The sequence below is a fragment of the Nicotiana tabacum genome, chromosome 8, assembly GCF_000715075.1.
Source record: "Nicotiana tabacum cultivar K326 chromosome 8, ASM71507v2, whole genome shotgun sequence".
Lineage (NCBI taxonomy): Eukaryota > Viridiplantae > Streptophyta > Magnoliopsida > Solanales > Solanaceae > Nicotiana > Nicotiana tabacum.
In genome coordinates this window covers 142,922,608-142,940,977 of record NC_134087.1, presented here as the reverse complement: position 1 = coordinate 142,940,977, position 18,370 = coordinate 142,922,608, and the positions used below count along the sequence as shown (strand labels likewise).

At 40.3% G+C, this 18,370-nt stretch overlaps 1 long non-coding RNA gene across 1 annotated transcript; it reads right to left on the bottom strand.

Annotated features, from left to right (window-relative positions):
- Window positions 1–448: 448 nt before the first annotated feature.
- Window positions 449–4,684, bottom strand: LOC142162820 (uncharacterized). Its single transcript, XR_012694254.1, has 2 exons — window positions 3,146–4,684; window positions 449–706 (listed from the first exon to the last, which is right to left on the bottom strand). It is a non-coding gene; the product is annotated as an uncharacterized LOC142162820 (long non-coding RNA).
- Between the last annotated feature and the right edge of the window lie 13,686 nt (window positions 4,685–18,370).

The window sequence follows — 18,370 nt, the reverse complement described above, 5'->3', positions numbered from 1 at the left end:
ATATCTTTGAAGAAAGATTTCGAAATAAGAAATGAACAAGATAGAAAATGTTTTTGGATTTCATTTTTTGATTACCTAAGGAAGAAACTTTAGAGATAAACAAAGATACAATATGTTTTTTTTCCTCTATGTACACTATCATAAAGTTCTAGTGAAAATAAAGAATTTTTTTTCATTTTTCCGTTAATTTCACAAAGAAGAACCTCATAAGAAAATCTTTTTGGATTTTGGGAATTAATATCTTGAAAGAAAACTTTTAAAGAGGTACTAAAAGAAAATTCCCTTCTTTTTCTGAATTTTTAGTCTTAATATACTAAAAGAAATGTAAAAGCAATTTTCATTTTATTTTGAGTTCTAGATATTAATTTCCCAAAGGAAAACCACCTCAAAAGAAATTTTTTATTTTATTCTAGATTTAGTATTCTAAAGAAAACTTCTAATAGAAATATAAAACGCAAAACCTCTTTCTTTTTTTTTTTGAATTTTTGAGTTACAACACACTTTTTCAAATACAAAGTAGAAAGTATAATAACAAAAGACTCGACATTACTATACAAAACTAAAAAGTAAAAGACGAAATAAAATGAAAAACAGACTCAATACATAAAAAAAAAAAAATCTCCTTAAGCAACTCCTGAATGAGCGATCTTGACTGGATGGTCCCGGGGTGTCTGTCATACTCAAACTCCGGTAAGTAGACCCACACCTGTATGAGAAAATTAAGACCAAATAAGTTAAAGACCTAGAACGCTATGTGAGACAATAACCCTTCCTGTTGGACACATGCAAGACATGATTGTGACTATTTTTCTAAAATTCACATATGTGGCTAAAAGTGGTTAAAATACAAGATTTGGCTACGACCCCGTGAAGCCAAGAACCTAAGACTCACTAGGAAGACCAGAACCTATGTGGTTTGCCTACGTATCACGCCTCGAAAGACGAGAATCGGGTATGCGTAGTTCGAGCAGATTTTGATATGGGCGAGAATTAAATAAAACAACTAATTTAGAGAAAAATATGTTTTTGTATTTTTTTTTTTTTGAAAAATGATGAAACAAGTAAACTCTTTTTGGATTTTCTTTTCCCTTTTTTTATTTTTTTTTTATTTTCGGAAAATGATGAAAAAGCGCAATTTTTTTTTTTTGAATTTTTCATGTTTCATGTTTCTTTTTCTTAACAAAAATGTGAAAGAAAACATAACTGGCCCCTACTTGCTTTATTTTCACACTTCACCTTTTTTTTTTCTTTTTTTTTGGTTTTCCCTCAACTATCATTGGTCTACCAAATGACCCTTTTACCCTTGAAGATTGTAACATGTAGCCCATAGGATGCATCTGGATGGTTTTTTATTTTTGGGTACACCTGTTCTAGACGGACCCAACCCCTGTGTTGAGTCCCCAAAGTCAAATGCACATGATGCAAACAAACGTACCTACTAGGGATTCGGCATGAGGTTATGTTATTCTAAGTTTAAACCTCGGGTTGTGTTCTTAACCTGACTTACCCGAGCAGACTAATCGAGCCGAAGAAGGGGCAACGTACCGGGAGCACTAAAGTCTACCCGGACTTGTTGCTGGCCCAGCATCATTCTATTTGGTATAACTTCTACAGAAAAAGCGGGCCACGCGAACGTGTGCACCATTTTTAGAAGACTCAGAGGGGTGGCGTAAGAAGGCATTTTAATGCAATTGAAACAATATCAAAGCGGTAAATAAACGGCAATTAGCACAGTAGATCTACAAATACGATAATATGAACAATAAATAAAGCTAAGTAAAAATCATAAAAACAAGCTCGAATTCTTGAACCCTAAACCAGATATTCTGGGTTCTTGTCCCCAGCAGAGTCGCCAGAGCTGTCACTCCTCCTTTTTACTACCCCCAGAAGGGGTATATGGAGTTTTTTTCCAATTTAAGTGATAATCAAAACGGGATTAATTATTAGATTCAGAGTCGCCACTTGGATAATTTATAATGTCCCAAGTCACCGGTTTAAGATCCCGAATCGAGGAAATTTGACTCTATTTACGGTCTGCGAACACAGAAATATGGGTAAGAAATTCTATTAACCCGGGAGAAGGTGTTAGGCATTCCCGAGTTCCTTGGTTCGAGCACGATCGCTTTGATCATACTTGGCTTATTAAATTGTCTAATTACTCATTTTAAAAACCTATATGCATTTGCCTTTTTAAATTAAAAAATTATCTTAAAATAGGTCACGCGCACGTTCACTCATTTGTTTGGCGCGTCAAAAATCATGTCACGCGAACATGTCCACAATTAGTAACGTTTTATTATTATTAAGAAGGTTTGGTCGAAGTTGTGCGAACACATACTTCGATTTTATTTTTAGAATTGTAGTTATATCACGCGAACGTGTCCGTAATTACAACGATATATTAAACGTGCCTAAAGCAAACTATGAACATTCATTTTTAAACTAAGTTTGGAGTTCAATAAAAATACTAATTGTAAATAAATTATTCACTTTTAGAACAAATTACTAAGTTATAATAGTTTCGAAAAATAGCACCTCCCTTTACATGACTAAAACTCATTATGACTTATAATAAAATCAAACTATCAGACTAATTTCAAACACGACACATTGAACAAATTAGCAAACAACTCAACATTTTTTAGAGGTCTTAGAATAAATTCAAACAAGACACAGTAAACAAACCAAGCTAGCAGACTAATTAATCAGAACATAGTCACATTTGTAGAGGTCTTTTTTTTTGTTTTTATAATTATTATAAGTGATTGATACATTCAGTTGTTCTTTTAATTTTTGACACCATTTCCTAACAATTTTGAAAGGTCCGCAAATACAGAAATCAAAAGAAAGTGATGGACAAGATCTCATTTACATACATACTACTTCGTTCGTTCACGGCTAGAAGAACCTCACAGATATTAACAGTCACAGACAAGAAAACAACGGAAAGTCGCGATTACATCCAAAGCCGGCAAGGTTGATATTATAAAATACATAGTAGCAGTGCCACAAGGTGAAGATTAGAAAATATTGTATCCGGATAATAAAGCAACAACTATAAGCAGCAGAACGTTTCTTTCATTCTCGTATAAGTGCTTGAGACATCAAGATTACATTGATCAAGAACAAGTTAAGAGAAACGAACCTGAGATAATTTTTCCAAATGCAATCCGAAAATGCTTAACTACGAAAAACTCGGATAGCGATGACAACCTTAATGGAACTCCAATTTTGAGACGAAAATTAAAGAAAAACTGAAGACGAAAACAGAATAATGTATTTTCTGGCTCTGTTTTCGCTCCCTTCTCACGTTTCTGCCATTGTTTCTCCCTATCTTCCATATTTGTATCCTTTTTTTTTGGTTTTTCGTTGTGTGTGTGTGTTGAGAGGTGGTGGCTGAATTTTGGTGATCGCGTGGCTGGAATTGGAGGAGTATCGCTGGATGTGGATGCGTTATTGTGTTTTCCAGCAATTTTTGAAAGGTTCAGAGGGTGGTTCAAGAAGAAGAAGCCTATGCTTTAATCTATGGAAAAGCAGCGGATCTGATAGAGTGTATATATCTAGGTTTTGTTTTATTATGTCAAAAACGGTTGATTTCCTTCTTTAGGTCCAGGGTCCCTTTTAAGTATCTTCCTAGGTTTTTAGGGGTATTGGGCTTGGGTTGTCATGGACTAAGTCTGAAAATTAGGCTTAAAATGGGTTGTTTGAGCCCAAATTTTATTGTTTCTCCTTGAACAAGACTAAAAATACGACCTCATTTACCAATTAATCCTACTAAGTAAAAATAACTATTAAAATAAAACTAATCGTAAAAACAAACCTATTTTTTTTATATTGTCAAATATCATGTTAAAATAAAAATAAGGTACTATTTTTTGGTATTTTTTAGTTTTACGAAAAGTAATAAACTAAAAGCAACTAAAAGAAGAAATATTTTTGTAATTTTTATTTTTTTTTGATAAAATAAAGTAAAAGAGTCAAAACTAATTGAAATAGCGATATTAGGCCTAAACTAAACATTTACATGCTAAAATATGAAAAAATTTGGAAAGGGTCAAAAATCACATGCCTACATAATGCATGAGAAGTAAGTCAATAAAATCTCTTGGAATGTCGTAAGACCATTATGCCTTTGATTAATATCATGAAATAAACTTTACCAACTTACGTATTTTTGAGACACATGGACAGATAATAAAATAAAAATACATATGGGGAATCGAGAACATAGGAACCTCTAGTATTTCTATGAATTGAGTTATTTATGGAAGTTGTGCATTTGCTCGTTTCATTTGTATCGTGCGGATCATGCCAAAAGGAAAGAAGGGATAGCCTTAACATACCTGAACCAATTCCCTTGACAATCCCTTTAACACTTGTTGATTGCGAAAATATGTAACGGCGGATCGAAGTAGAAGAAAATTCGTATGTTATTCTTGAGAAAGATTGTACCGTGCTATCTTAGAATTGCAAATCCCGTTGCTATTATGCAGTGTAACTTTGTATGAAATTTACCTAGAATCCGTCACTTTCCTTAGTTTTAATTCACTTTTCCAGTGAATTAGACTTGAAGATTTGTGAATTGATCATATCTTGTAGAAAATGATGATAACTTGAATTGAAGATTTGCACCGTATCATCCTTTTTGAAATGATCATATCTTGTATGAAAATGCACTATATTATTCTGTGGGAAATGACCCTATCTTGTATGAAATTAGTTGGATTTAAAAAGTCTTACCTTAGTGGGTCTGGGCCCCACTAGGTGATGACTTAGCAAAGAATCCCTCCAAAGTTTGCCACCTTTTTGTGTGAGTTAATACTCATGATCACGGCCCCTTTGGGCTGCCACGTTAAGGGGGTGGGAAATTTAATTTTATCCTATAGTTAATTAATTAATTAATTAGGTAATGTCCCGCTACCCAGTAATTAACCAATTACCCGCATAATTAAGAATTGTCTCAAATTACTTAAGATACCACTCACTTTTAACATACCTCATATACTTCACTATCATGGTCATGTGGTACCATGTATGGTACTAGTCCATAAATACCGGGTATTATACTTCGGGCCGTATTTTACCCCAAATTGACAAATTTTGATGAAACTTATTTTCTTCGATTTGCTTGCCCTCTCACCTTTACGAATTTACTTATCTCTTGTTTGAAATAGCATAATACTTATAATTCCAAAATAGTCTCATTTTCGAGCATTCATCATTTTATTTATGGCGTACTTTTACGTATGAAAATATGGGGTGTAATAGTAGTAGTATTTTAAATTTGTATTTTTTAGTCTGTATGCCAATTTTCTTGCTTCCGAGGCCTCCAAAGGTTGATTCAAGATAAGGAGGAACTTACCTCCGAGTGGGATCAACTTTTGGCCAAGCGAGACCAAATTACTGCTTACCTTTTAGAGTTGGAAGCTGGAGTTGCTACGACTGTTAAGTTGGAGGCTCGGCTGCTGCAAAATGAGCAATAAGTGGTGACCCTTGGCCAAGAGATCGCCCTATTGAGGGCTCAATTTTAAGAAACTAAGGCCAAATTGGTTGAAGTCAATAATTCCATTCTTGCCGCATCCGATCGTGAGACTGCCTTCGCTAAAAGATTTAATAATTCCCTTAAATTCCAAAGCCGAAGATTTTGCAGTTGCGGGGGCGAAGTATGCCCAATTGTAGGAGAAGTATAAGAGGACCATTAAGCATAATATAATTTTTAGCTGTACCATCCGTGACCTCGATGTTAGGATCTGATCTCTTTGATCTATGCGGGAAAACCTTTCTGCTATGGTCGGCCACCTTAAAGAATAACTTTAGCACCGAGCAGTTTCCCTCAATGTTGAAAAAAACATATGTAATGTACAACATATGGAGAAAAACATTGGAAGAGGCCAAAACATGTAGGATTGATTTTGATGCCGAAATCGCTAAGGCCCATGAGCTAAAGTTAGCAGAAAAAAAGGGTCTTCCGGCCCGGCCCGATGCTACCAATTCTTCTGGTTTTGGTTCTAAGTTCTTGACAATTGAAGAAGAAACGGAAGGTGATGATGTTGAAGGCTAAAATGATGAGCCGGTGGAGGATCCATCCACTTCTCATGGTGTTGCAGATGATTCTCTTCCTCTGGGTCGTGGAGATGCAGTATCTTAGTTTTTGTTTTCTTTTTCTTTTCCATACTTTTGTATCTGTACTGGTTTTGCTATGAATAGAAGCACTTTTTTGCTTAAGTATTATGCAAATTTTTCTCTTTGCATACTTTTAATTTGGTCTCTTTACGTACTTTTCGTTTAAGTATTTGCGCAAGTTTGCTTTTTACATCTTTTTTCATTTAAGTGTTTGTGCAAGTTTTTTTGCGTCTTTTTCGTTTAAGTGTTTGCGCAAGTTTGATTTTGCATTTTTTTCGTCCAACGCTTTGAGTGTATTTGTAATGACCCGGTCGATCGTTTTGAGAGTTAGAGACCCCGATCGTCGATTAACTGCTTCTTTTCTGCTATTGGGACTTGCCGGGAAGTTCATTTTGGTTTTTGGAAGTGTTTGCGATGCTTAGTCCCTTAAACGAAGACTTAAGACTTAGAATTTGGACTGCAATCGGAATAGTATGAAGAAGATTCCGGAATGGAGTTCCATCGATTCCGTTAGCTCCACTAGGTGATTTTGGGCTTAGAGGCGTGTCTGGATTGTGTTTTGGAGGTCCGTAGCTTATTTGGGCTTGAAATGGTGAAAGTCGAATATTTGGAGTTTTGGACTGAAAGTGGAATTTATGATATCAGGTTCGGAATCTAATTTTGGAAGTTGAAATAGGTCTGTAATGTTGATTATGACTTGTGTGAAAATTTGGGGTCAATTGGACATGGTTTAGTTGGTTTCGGCATCAGTTGTCGAATTTGGATGTTTCAAGTTCATTAGGTTTGGATTGGAGGATGAATTATGTTTCTAGCATTGTTGATGTGATTTGAGGGCTCGACTAAGTTCGTATGGTGTTTTAGGATTGGTTGGTATGTTTGGTTGAGGTCCCAAGGGCCTCGGGTGTGTTTCAGATGCTCAACATATTGAAATTTGGACTTAGGCCATAGCTGAAGTTTAGGCATCTAGTGCTTTAGCAACGGTGTTGGGAGACCGTAGGTGCGGGGTGAAAGTGCAGAAGAGAAGGCGCAGAAGCGCAAAGGAGAGGGGCTACCTGGGATTGCTGGAGCGAAGAAGGTTTCGTATTTGCGATATCGCATAAGTGCTCTAGGACCCACAAAAGCAGAAAAGGACAGCAGAAGTGGACAAAAGACCGCAGGTGCGCACACGCAGGTGCGACCCCTAGATCGTAGAAGCGGACTCTGAGTTTTAAGTCATTTCCACACCTGCAATGGATTTTCCGTAGGTGCGGCTCCGAAGGTGGGAAGAATGGTCCGCAAATACGGTTTGACTGGCAGAAAAAGGGAAAAATCGAGGGATTGATTCATTTCACCATTTTTGGACTTGGGAGTTGGGGATTTGGCGATTCTTTGAGGGATTTTCAGAGAGAGCTTTGGGGTAACGATTCCTAACTCATTTTTAGTTGTACTTTATTAATCTAAAGTTGTTTTCTCCATTTAATTTCGGATTTGGGCTAAAAAGTTGGGAAAATGGGGGAAAAGCTCACCAACAGAATTTCTGAGTTTTGATTGGGATGTAAACCTCAGATTTGGATAATTTTCATACAAGTGATCTCGTGAGTGAATGGGTATTCATAATTTGTGACTTTTACCCAATTCCGAGACGTCATCCCAGGGAGGCGTTTTTGGCGTTTTTCCTATTTCTTGCCTTAGCTTTGATTTCATTAGCTAAATTAGTTTCTCGTAGTTATATTTATGTTATGTATTTGTTTTGGATAGATTTGGGCCATTCAGAGTCGGATATTCATGGAAAGAGCATTGTTTCGAATTGATTGAGTTTGGTTCGAGGTAAGTGGCTTGCCTAACCTTGTGGGGGGGGGGGGGGAACTCCCCTAGGATTTGGTATTGTTTATCAAATGAGCATTGTGTACGTGAGGTGATGAGTACGTACACGAGCTATTTGTTGTAAAACTCCATTTTTCACTAAGTCATAATCTGTTTCTCCTTATTTGAACTACACAAGCATATGTAACTATCCAGTTTTAGTTAGAATAGCATGCCTACGTGTTTTAACTGCCTATTTGAACTCTATCCAGTATGTTCAGTGAAATTACCTGCTTTTCTTTGCCTTGAACTTAGTCTAAACTATAGGTTTTCTTGCCATAATTGTTATTTCTATTGGTTGAGTTGCATATTTATTTTGGGACTATGAAACGATATTCCGGGAGATTCCCCCACGTACTGCATATTTACTTTGAAACTATAGAACCATATTCGAGGAGATCCCCCAGCACTGCATATTTACTTTGGGACTACAGAATGGTATTCCGGTAGATCCCCCTGCTCATTTACATTTGGCACTATGGGACGGTATCCCGGGAGATCCCTTGTTGTTATCATTGTGTTCTGAGCTGTTGGCTTTTATTGATTCTATTCCTATTAGATTTCCGTATTTATTTCTACTATGATACTTCATCCTGTCTTATTTTATTGTATTTATACCAGTAGGGCCCTGACCTGATCTCGTCACTACTCGACCGAGGTTAGGCTTGACACTTACTGGGTACAGTTGTGGTGTACTCATTCCCTTTTCTGCACATATTTTTTGTGTGCAGATCCAGGTTCATCATATCAGCCTCATCACTAGTTGCAGTCGATGGTGCTTATTGGAGACTTCAAGGTACATCTTCCCCCGCCCGCAGATCCTCGGAGTTCGCCTCTAACCTGCCTATGTTCATTTTTCCCTCTTTCTGTAGAAATGGTGTATAGAATAGTTAAGACTTCTTAGTAGCCTGTGACTTGTAGGTTTCCGGGTTTTAGGAATTGTTTTGTGCATTTCAAAAGTGTTAATTGTATATGCCGAGTGGCATTCAGTTCCTTGTTAGATAATTGTTATTGTTAGTAGTTAATGTTCATGTTTTTGTTTCATTTCCACAAAGTGTTAGGCTTACCTAGTCATAGGGACTAGGTGCCATCATGATGGTTTATGGAGAGAGAAATTGGGTTGCGACAAGTTGGTATTAGAGCTCTAGGTTAATAGGAGTCGTGAGTCACAAGCCGGTTTATTAAAATCTTGCAGATCTGTGCGGAGACGTTTGTAATTATTTTCGGGAGGCTATGGAACTGTTAGGAAAATTCCACTTTATTTGATTCCTTGTCGTGCGAGATTATTAACATCGAAATTCTAAATTTTTGTCTTCTATTCTCTCATAGATGATGAGGACACGTGCTACTTGAGATAACCAGGAACCCGCTCCCCCTGCTAGAGATGCTTGAGGCCAGGGCCGGGGTAGAGGCCGAGGATGCCCACGTAGTACAGCTAGAGCACCCGGGCGAGCTGCTATAAAGGAGCCATTAGTAGCTCCAGCCGGAGCACAGGCACCTGAGATTCCTGTTATTACTACTCCAACTCTTCAGGAGACCCTTACATAGTTCATGAGCATGTACAACACTCTAGCTCAGGCAGGGTTCATTCCCCTTATTGAGTCACAACTCAAGCCGAGAGAAGAGCACAGACTCCCACCGCCCGCACCCCAGAGCAGCGAGTTCAGTTCTATCAGATCCCAGAGGTCATACCGGTACCACCTGTAGCTCCAGCTCATCCCGAGAATAGGGTAGAAACTTCAGAGGAGGAGCGACATAGGCTCGAGAGGTATAAGAAGTACGACTCTCCTACATTCAGTAGTCTAGAATCAGAAGATGCTCAAAGATTTTTGGAGGAGTGCCACCTTATCCTCCGCACTATGGCATAGTAGACTTGAGTGGGGTTTCTTTCACTTCTTTCCCGCTTCGAGGGGCAACCTATCAACGGTGGCATACTTATGAATTGGATGGTACAGATGGGGTAGCTTCCCTTACATGGACTCACTTCTTGGATATGTTTTTGAGAGAGTATGTTCCTCAGAGCCTCAGGGACGCATGGCACGCGGAGTTTGAGCAGTTACACCAGGGTGTTATGACTGTTTCAGAGTAGGCAATCCGATTCAGTGACTTGGCTAGACATTCACCAACCTTGGTTTCTACGGTTCGAGAGAGGGTTCGTCGGTTTATTGAGGGACTCATTCCCAGCATCAAGACTAGCATGGCCCAAGAGTTGGATATGGATATCTCGTATCAACAGGTGGTGAGTATTGCTAGGAGGGTAGAGGTCATGCTTGCTCGGAATAGGGAGGAGAGAGAGGCCAAGAGTTCTCGAGACTCTGGCCATTATTCTAGTGCCCGAGCTTCAGTTGTAGTTCATCATGGTAGGGGTTATGTTAGTCTCATCGTTCATCCAGCTCTTCTAGCCGCCAGTGGTAATCCAGTTCCTCCTAGACCTCAGGAGCCTTATTATGCATCTCCGGTATCTAGTGTGCCTTCTGCACGGGGTGCTATTAGCGGTCGGTCCAGTAGACCTTGCCCGAGCTAGCCACAATAGCCACGCCTTCCCAGAGCTTATTTTGAGTATGGTGACACTCATCATATGGTGAGGGATAGCCCTAGACTTAGGAGGGGTGCACCTCTACAGACTTCTCAGCCACAGCGTGCTCCACAGGGTTCCTAAGCTATTATTACCGCACTAGGTACCACTCCACTTTCTCAGCCATCTCAAGGTGGAGGTCGGGGAGGCAGAGGTCGCCCTATAAGGGGAAGCTAGACTAGATACTATGCCTTTTCTGCTTGTGCAGAGCTTGTTGCTTCCGATTTTGTCATTGCAGGTATTGTTCCGATCTGTCATAGAAATGCATCGATTCTATTCGATCCAGGCTCCACTTATTCTTATGTGTCATCTTATTTTGTTCCATATTTGGGCTTATCTCGGGATTGTCTGTGTTCCCCTGTTTATGTGTCTACTCTTATGGGAGATTCTCTTGTTGTGGACCATATGCATCAGTCGTGTTTGATTACTCTTAGTGGTTTTGTGACTAGAGCCAATTTATTATTGCTTAGCATGGTAGATTTTGATATTATCTTGGGTATGGACTGGTTGTTGCCTCATTATGCTATTCTAGATTGTCACGCCAAGACCATGAGATTTACTATGCCAGGTTTACCGCGATTAGTGTGGAGGGGTACCTTAGATTACACTCCCAGCAGAGTTATTTCATTTCTTAAAGCTCAATGAATGGTCGAGAAGGGGTGTGACACATATCTAGCTTATGTGAAAGATGTCAGTATTGATACCCCTACAGTTGATATAGTCCCAGTAGTGAGGGATTTCCCTGAGGTGTTTCCATCTATTCTTCCGGACATGCTGCCCGACAGAGATATTGACTTCGATATTGATTTGTGTCCGGGCACTCAGTACCTCTCTATTCCTTTGTATCGTATGGCCCCTCCTGTGTTGAAGGAGTTGAAGGAACAGTTACAGAAATTGCTTGATAAGGGCTTCATTCGGCCCAATGTGTCACCTTGGGGTGATCATGTCTTGTTTGTGAAGAAAAATGATGGTTCAATGCGTCTGTGCATTGATTATCGCCAATTGAAAAACGTCACAATGAAGAACATGTATCATTTGCCTCATATTGATGTCTTATTTGATCAGTTACAGGGTGCCAGTGTGTTTTCCAAGATTGACATGCATTTCGGTTATCACTAGTTGAAGATTCTGGAGTCACATATCCCAAAGACTGCTTTTAGGACTCGGTATGGTCATTATGAGTTCCTTGTCATGTCATTTGGGTTGACCAACACCCCAGCATCATTTATGAATTTGATACACAGTGTATTTCGTCCTTATCTTGACTCGTTCGTCATTGTAATTATTGATGATATTCTGGAGTACTCCCGGAGTCGAGACGATTATGAGCAGTACCTAAGGACAATGCTTCAGACTTTGATGGAGAAGAAATTATATGCAAGGTTCTCAAAATATGAGTTCTGGCTGGATTCAGTGGCAATTTAGGTCACTTTGTCGAGTGAAAGGATCAAGGTGGATCCGAGGAAAGTGGAAGCGGTGCAGAGTTGGCCCAGACCATCCTTAGCTACAGTGATCCAGAGTTTTCTTGGTTTGGCGGGTTATTACCTTTGATTTGATGAGGGATTCTCATCTATTGCAACACTTATGACCAGGCTGACCCAGAAGGGTGCTCCGTTCAGATAGACGGAAGAGTATGAAGAGAGCTTCCAGAAGCTCAAGATAGATTTTACTATGGCCCTAGTATTGGTATTGCCTTCAGGTTCGGGGTCTTATACAGTTTATTGTGGTGCGTCGCGAGTTGGCCTCGATGCGCTGTTGACGCATGACTGTAGGGTATCCCCCTTATATCTTCTGTAAGAACGAGAGGGATGGGCTCCACAGAGGCATGCGAGAGAAAGCGTTGAACAATTATTCAATGATTGGAGAGGCTTTGACAAGACATTGCCTACGCGTCCAGACAGCTGAATGTGCATGAAAAGAACTATCATGTCCACGACCTTGAGTTAGCTACTATTGTTCATGCCTTGAAGATTTGGAGGCACTATTTGTATGTTGTCACTTGTGAAATCTACACTGATCACCGGAGTTTGCAGCATTTGTTCAATCAGAAGGATCTTAATTTGCCTCAGAGGAGGTGGTTAGAGCTGCTTAAGGAATATGATATCACCATTTTGTACCACCCAGGGAATGCCAATGTGGTGAACGATGCTTTGAGCTGTCGGGCAGAGAGTTTGGGGAGTTTAGCTTCTCTTCTGGAAGCGGAGAGGCCCATGGTTGGATGTTCAGGCCTTAGCCAGCCAGTTTGTGAGATTGGATATTTTTGAGCCTAGTCGAGTATTGGCTTGTGTGGTCTCTCGATCTTATCTTTATGATCGTATCAGAGAGCGTCAGTATGATGACCCCTATCTGCTTGTCCTTAAGGACATAGTCCAGCACGGTGATGCTAAGGAGGTTACTATTGAGGATGATGGTGCTTTGACGATGCAGGGCAGGCTGTGTGTGCCTAATATAGACGGTTTGCGTGTGTTCATTCTTCAGGAGGCTCACAGCTCGCGGTACTCTACTCATCCAAGTGCCTCGAAGATATATCAGGACTTGAGGCAGCATTACTGGTGAAAGATGACGAAGAAAGATATAGTGGAGTATATTAGTCGGTGCCTAAATTTCCAGTAGGTGCAGTATGAGCATTAGCGGCCGGGTGGATCGCTTTAGAACTTAGAGATTCCGGAGTGGAAATGGGAGCGGATCACTATTGATTTCGTTGTTAGACTCCCACGAACTTAGCAAAAGATTGATGCAGTTTGGTTGACTATAGATAGGCTAACCAAATAAGCTCATTTCATTCTTGTGATGACTACCTATTCCTCCGAGAAGCTGGCTGGAGTTTATATTCGCGAGATTATCAAGCTTCATGGCATGCAGGTATCTATCATCTTTGACCAGGGTACGCAGTTTACATCACGGTTGTGGAGGGCCGTACAACATGAGTTAGGAACTCGGGTTGAGTTAAGCACAATATTTCATCCTCAAATGGGCGGGAAGTCCGAGTGCACTATTTAGATACTAGAGGATATGTTTTGTATGTGTGTGATGAAGTTTGGATGTTTATGGGATCATTTCTTGCTTCTCGTGGTTTTTGCTTACAACAACAGTTATCATTCCAGCATTCAGATGGCACCGTGTGAGGCTATGTATGATAGGCTATGTCGGTCTCTAGTGGGTTGGTTTGAGCCGGGCGAGACTAGATTATTGAGTACAGACATGGTTCTAGATGCTTTGGAGAAGGTTAAGGTGATTCAGGATAGATTTCGCACAGCCTAGTCTAGACATAAGAGTTATGTGAATAGGTTCGTGATGTTGCATTCATGGTTGGAGAGCGGGTCTTGCTCCGGGTTTCACCTATGCATGGCATTATAAGGTTCGGAAAGAGGGGCAAGTTGAGCCCAAGGTTTATTGGTCCATTTGAGGTGTTGCAGCGTGTTGGGGAGGTTGCTTATGAGCTTACCTTACCTCCCAGCCTACTAAGAGTTCATCCGACATTTCGTGTTTCGATGCTCCGGAGATATCATGACGATCAGTTTCACGTGTTCGATTTTAGCTCAGTCCAGTTGGACAAGGATCTATTTTTTTTGAGAATCCAGTGGCTATTTTGGACAGGCAGGTTCGGAAGCTGAGGTCAAAGAACAATGCATCAGTAAAGGTTCAGTTGCGGGGTAAGCCGGTCGGGGAGGTGACTTGGGAGACTGAGCAGGATATGCGCAGTTGTTATCCTCATCTTTTCACCACTTTAGTTATGTCTCTATGCTCGTTCGAGGACGAATGATTATTTTATGAGGTGGAAGATGTAACAATCCGATCGGTCGTTTTGACAGATAGAGCCACGATCCCCGATTAATTGCTTCCCCCTTATATATCTACTATTGTGACTTACCAGGAGGTTCATTTTGGTTTTTGGAAGTGTTTGGGACACTTAGTCCCTAAAACGGAGGCTTAAGACTTAGAATTTGGACCAAAGTCAGAACTATGTGAAGACGACTCCAGAATGGAGTTATGTCGATTCTGTTAGCTCCGTTGGGTAATTTTGGACTTAGGGGCATGTGTTTTGGAGGTCTGCAGCTCATTTAGGCTTGAAATGGCGAAAGTCGAATTTTTGGAGTTTTGGACCGGTGGTGGAATTTTTGATATCGGAGTCAGAATCCGATTCCGGAAGTTAGAGTAGGTCCGTAATATTGATTATGTCTTGTGTGCAAAATTTGGGGGTAAATCGGATGTGGTTTTGTTAGTTTCGGCTTTGGTTGTCGAATTTGGATGTTTCATGTTCATAAGGTATGGATTGGAGGCTGAATTGTGTTTTTAGTATTGTTGATATGATCTGAGGGCTCAACTAAGTTCGTATGGTATTTTATGATTGTTTGGTATGTTTTGTTGAGGTCCCAGGAGCCTCGGGTGTGTTTCGGATGCTCAACGGATTGAAATTTTGACATAGGCCATTGCTGAAGTTTAGGCATCTAGTGTTTTCGCACCTGTAGTGGAGAGACTGCAGGTGCGGGCTCGCAAGTACGGAAGAGGAGGCATAGAAGCAGAAAGGATAGGGGCTACCTGGGGTCATAGGTGTGAAGAAGGTTCCTTATCTGCGATGCCACAGAAGCACTCCAGGACCCGCAGAAATAGAAAATGACCGCAGAAGCGGACAAAAGTCCGAAGGTGCGCAAACACAGGTATGACCCCTTGATCGCAGAAGCGCACTCTGAGTTTTAAGTCATTTCTACATCTGCGATATATCTTCCGTAGGTGCGGTGCCACATATACGAAGAAAGGTCCACAAATGCGGGTTGACTGGCAGAAAAAGGGCAAAATTGATGGTTTGATTCATTTCACCATTTTTGGACTTAAGAGCTCAGGATTTGGCGACTCTTTGAGGGATTTTCAGATAGAGCTTTGGGGTAACGATTCCTAACTCATTTTGAATTGTATTTCATTAATCTAAATTTGTTTTCTCCATTTAATTTCGGATTTGGATTGAAAAGTTGAGAAAATTGGGGAAAACTTCCCCAACCGAATTTATGAGTTTTGATGATTTGGATAATTTCGGTACGAGTGATCTCATGAATGAATAATTGTTCATAATTTGTGACTTTTACCCAATTTCGAGGTGTGGGCCCGGGGAGGCTTTTTGGGCATTTTTCCAAATTCTTGCCTTAGCTTTGATTTCATTAGCTAGATTAGTTTCTCATAGTTATATTTATGTTATGTAATTTATTTTGGCTAGATTTGGGCCATTCGGAGTCAGATACTCTTGTAAATAGCATTGTTTCGGATTGATTGAGCTTGGTTCGAGGTAAGTGGCTTGCCCAACCTTGTGTGAGGGAACTAACCTTATGATTTGGTACAATTTGATATATGAGCGACGTGTACGTAAGGTTGCGAGTACGTACACGGGCTATTTGTTGTAAAACTCCATTTTTCACTAAGTCATAACTTGTTTTTCCTTATTTGAACTACACTAGCATATGTAACTATCCAATTTTAGTCAGAATAGCATGCCTACATGTTTTAACTGCCTATTTGAACTCTGTGCAACATGTTTAGTGAAATTACCTGCTTTTCTTTACCTTGAACTAAGTCTAAACTATAGGTTTTCTCGCCGTAACTGTTATTTCTATTGGTTGAGCCGCATATTTATTTTGGGACTATAGAACGGTATTCCGAGAGATTCCTCTTGTACTGCATATTTACTGAAGCTCATCAGAGCGGAGGGGGGGGAAGGTTCTAGAGAGAACCATAGATAGAGATAGAGAGATGAGAGTCGATTGAGTGAAGAATGAGAGGAGTTTGGGGGGGGGTCGTTTGGTTTAATTTGGTAAGAACGAATCTGGGCCGTTGATCAATTTTGATAAACGGCCAAGATTTAATCCGGTTGGGTCGGGTAGATTTAGGGATTGGGCTTGGGTCTTTGGGCTGGTTTAATTAGGCGATTGGGCTGGTTTAATTTGGGTTGGAGTCTGTTTGATTTTTAGGCTAAATTTAAAAGCCAAATTTGGCTACAAGTTAAATAGCCTCTTTTTCCCCTTTAATTTATAGAAAAAATAGTAAAGAAATTTCTGAAAATAAATTGAAAGCACTAAAATGGTTTATAATATATAATTATCAATTTAAAAATATAAGATCCCATTTTATAAACATGAGACAAATTTAAACCTAAAAATGGCTAATATTGCAATTATGCAATTTTAACCTTAACAATACTAAATAAATTTGTAAAAAAAATATATTAGCTATATTTTAGTGTAAACATAAGACTCCAATAAATGAATCACCAAAATGAAAATTTTGGGATAATTATTGGGGTTTTCTTCATAAAATAGGGCAGTGAATTGATTTAAAAATCTTTGAAAAAATTAAGGAAAAATAATGTAACCTTGGGATATAGTTATATATGTATATATAGGCTATTTTGAAGGTATTTTGCATATTTAAAAATACAGAAAAAATTGGGTATCAACAGTCCATTGGCTCAGAAGCCGGCAACTCATCCCCCTCTCCGGAGAAGCACATCCCGCCACTTGGGACCTTCCGATACTTACGATGGCAAGGTCAGTATATAAAAAGAGGAAAATATCATCTCATATATACGAGGGCCAAGGTAAAAGCAACTTACGCACACACCTTGGTATTTCGCTTCCCATCTGCCCCGGGACAAAGCTCGCCACCTATGCTCGTCGCAAGTCGAATGGGTCGCCAACCTCTGGACCCAGCCAGGCAAATCGAGAACTTTGCCCGGTGCCCATGAAGTTACTATAGAAAAGGAGGAACACAGTTACTAAACTGGCTTTCGCTATGAGCGAATCTAAGAAAGCATGAGACACTCCACTCACGCGAGTGATTCCATTCCTCGGAAAATGGCATGAGTTCCACGGGGATAATATCAGTCGTCCAGACCCGGATGAATCGACTGACCCACTCTCGATCCTCATCTTCCTCATCATCAACAACGAAGGGCATGGACGAACGACACCGCAAGGTTAGCAGGCCTCGATGATGAAAGGGCTGGTACATCCTGACGAGGTGACTAAGCGTGAATTCAAGCCCAGCCTTCTCTGCAAAGAATCTCATCATCAGCACTACTCGCCAAAATGATGGATGTATCTGTGCCAAAGTAACCCGATACTTCAAGCAGAAATCAAGCACGACCATATCAAGGGGCATGTGCGAAAGGGTACAAGTATATGTTCAAGAATCCATCAGCAGGGTCCGTAATACCCTCATCCAGGGAAAGCGCCTACAACGCTATCCCCTCGCCCCATCCGCAGTCTCTCCTCACCACCTCTACATGTTCCTCTCTTATCGAAAACATAGCCTTCAAAGTAAACTCCCGCGAATCCTAAGCACTGGGAGTGGAACTTTCCCCTCCCTACCAGGCAGGCCCTGAAGTAGCAGCCATAACTATGGTAGAATTGGCAAACTGAAGCGGGGATCTAAACCAACACTTCCGTGCTTAAGGTAACGAAGGACTCGATGCCAAGGCGGAAGGATAACTATCTAAAAAATGATGAGATATTCCAAATATGCAAGAGCCGCCCCATGTATATGTGGGAAACAGCAATGATTCGCCTACCCAAGTGGTACCCAACCTCAGAGATCTCCGTCAAGAAGAAGTTGGGCCACAAAGTGTTAGCGACATCGACTCCAGTTCCGAGGTGGTACTTGACCTCGAAGTCTCCCTTGAGAATAAAAATAAGAACTTCGAGCTCCGTCCACAAGGGCTCGACCTTAGGAAATCGCCTAAATACAAATGGTCGCTTCCTCAGAAACCCGTCTACAAACACCTTAATAGGTTATCTACGTCAAAGCTCAAAGTAAAAGCTCCAAGCGCCCGAAGTTAACTTTCAC